General features: G+C 40.0%; 1 non-coding gene across 1 annotated transcript; it reads right to left on the reverse strand.

Moving 5' to 3' along the window:
* Positions 1-1,505: 1,505 nt before the first annotated feature.
* On the reverse strand, positions 1,506-1,612 carry LOC120254071. Its single transcript, XR_005534521.1, has one exon. It is a non-coding gene; the product is annotated as a small nucleolar RNA R71 (small nucleolar RNA).
* Between the last annotated feature and the right edge of the window lie 1,037 nt (positions 1,613-2,649).

A 2,649-nucleotide genomic window follows, 5' to 3' on the forward strand; every position in this document is an offset into this window, starting at 1 on the left:
TATCGTGACCATCGCCCTTGTACTAGACACACCAAGTTTGGAAGGGATTCATGTACAAATATGCCGTGACCATCGGGTATTTGTACCCTTCCAACATTAGGGCTAGACCAAGTTGCGTTTCTGCTCTAATTAGAGATTTCCCCCTTTGTTAATGCAATCATATGAGGATCTAATCGGAAGAAATTCCATATCAATACTTATATCGGATTAGGGGTCAATTGTCATGACCATCGGGTTGATCTAATTTAGGAAATCTCTAGGTCCAACCCTTTAATTACATGACATTCTTATCATCCTTTGCACTTTAGTAGCCCCTAGGGAATATGCATCCGTGACCATTTCATTCCCTTAATTTTAAACCCTTGCCTTATTTTAGACTCCACTTGTAGTTCTTTTATTTTAATTAATAGTTTAGAGAACCCTTTCGAATCTTTCGCCTAGACAATACGTGAAAAAGAAGTAAGGGTAGATCCTTGGGCCCAGGTAATACGATCCTCTCGTGCTCGTACGAGAGATATTACTTGATGACTCTGTGAGCTTGCGGACGAGTTCACATCAATGACCAATCATGGGAATCCTAATCCCTACGCCTCTTTACCTCATCATTGCTCTTGTGATCTCTTGTCTGGCTTTATAATTCTCATACTTGCAATATGCTTACACTTTTGTACTTGTTAAAGTAGTTTACCATGCTTAAGTTGGATGGTTGGATAATAGGTGATGGAGGAGTAATAGGAGCCCTTAGGGCCCATGGAATATGATCCTTGTGCTCTTGCACAAGGTAATACTTTGGGATCCCTGTACACTTCTGGGAAGCAATCAATTTTTTTGGTGCCTGCTTGTTGGGGACTTAAAAGAATTCTAGGAAACTTCTAGCTTATTGCTCTAGCTATTTTCTTTCTTTTTATTTTTATCCTTTACTTTTTATTTATCTCTTTTGAGCTTAATTTTCTTTATCTTTGTTAATTTTGCAAGGTACTATGCATGACATGAGCAAATCCATCAAACCTAGTTGTATCAGATAAAGTGAAATTGAAAAGGACTTGCATCAAAGACTAAGAGAATTAGTGTGAAGACTCAAGTGAATGAAACATCAAAAATTGAGGGTAGAGAATCTATAATCATAGCCGAGGAAAGACGCACCTTTATCCGAATTTGAAAGCCCACAGTTCACGGGTGAAGAATTCAGTGTTCAAGCACCATCCATTGCAACAAATAATTTTCAAATCAAAGCTAGCACAATCGGCATGATCCAAAATTCAGTGCAATTTAATGGTCTTGCAAATGAGGATGCTCATGACCATCTTTCTTGTTTTCTCCAAATTTGTTCCACTTTCAAGATAAATGGAGTGATAGATGACGCGATCCAGCTGCGACTATTCCCATTTAGTTTGAGAGATGGGGCATATCGGTGGCTCACAGCCTTACCATCGGGATCGATCAAAACATGGAAAGATATTTTTGAAAAATTCTTGGGAAGTTACTTTCCTCTAAGCAAAGTGGCTAAGCTAAGGTAAGAAATTTCAGCGTTTAAACAAGGAGAGTCCAAGACATTATTTGAAGCGTATAAAAGATTCAAGGATCTCCTTAGAAGATGCCCCCATCATGGTTTTGCTTCTTGGATGCAGGTACAGATCATCTATAACGGGCTAAACTACGCAACTCATCAATTAATTGATGCCGCAGTTGGTGGATCCCTTAGCAACAAGTACGCCGACGAAGTCGAGCAACTCCTTGAATCTATGGCAAGCAATGAGTCTCATTGGGCCTCAAAAGGAACACCACAGAAAGGAGCCGGGATTTATGAAGTTAGTGCTAATGATGCTCTTGCCGCAAAAGTTGACATGTTCTCTCAAAATCTAGACATACTCATGGGTAGCAATTCAAAGTCAAAATCAGTGATGAGTTGCAGCACTTGTGGTGGTGGGCATGGAGTTGCCCAATGTCCTATTGCTAGGTCCTCCGTTGCACCAATTGAGAATGTTAACTATATTGGAACACGAAGGCCACAAGGGAATTCATACAATTCAACGTATAATCTGGGGTGGAAATACCACCCAAACTTCTCATGGAATCAATTGTAACAACAAAAAGCTGCACTTTCTCAAGGTACACAAGTACAACAACCAATACTAGAAAAGAGATTAACTACTGAAGATGTGCTTGCCAAGTTCATGATTAACACTGAATCAAGGTTTAATAACATAACCAGTAGTATGGATACTCAGTTCAGCAAAGTAATTGCTCAGCTTGCTCAGTATGCCGGATAGTTCAGAGAGATAGGCTCCATCTTGATAAATCTTCAAGCTTCTGTGCAATCACTTGAACATCAGGTGGGGTAACTTGCTAAAGAAAATTCTAAGCGACCTTGGTGAGTCTTCCTAGCAACACTGAAGAGAATCCAAGGGAGCACTTGAAGGTAATTACCCTTAGAAATGGAAGACAAGTTGAGACAATAGTCGAAGTTGAGCCAAGTGTCAACGAAACTGGGGTAGCCAAAGTGGAAGACCCCAATTCATTTGAAAAACGTTATTGAGTAAGGAAAGCAAGGAGAAAACAAGGAAATTCAACCAAAGGGATCATCAAGGCCATCTCGAGTACAAACCTCCGATCCCCTATTCGGCTAGATTGAAGCAAGATAAGGAAGAT

The sequence above is a fragment of the Dioscorea cayenensis genome, unplaced genomic scaffold (genome assembly GCF_009730915.1).
Source record: "Dioscorea cayenensis subsp. rotundata cultivar TDr96_F1 unplaced genomic scaffold, TDr96_F1_v2_PseudoChromosome.rev07_lg8_w22 25.fasta BLBR01000333.1, whole genome shotgun sequence".
In the NCBI taxonomy this organism is placed as follows: domain Eukaryota; kingdom Viridiplantae; phylum Streptophyta; class Magnoliopsida; order Dioscoreales; family Dioscoreaceae; genus Dioscorea; species Dioscorea cayenensis.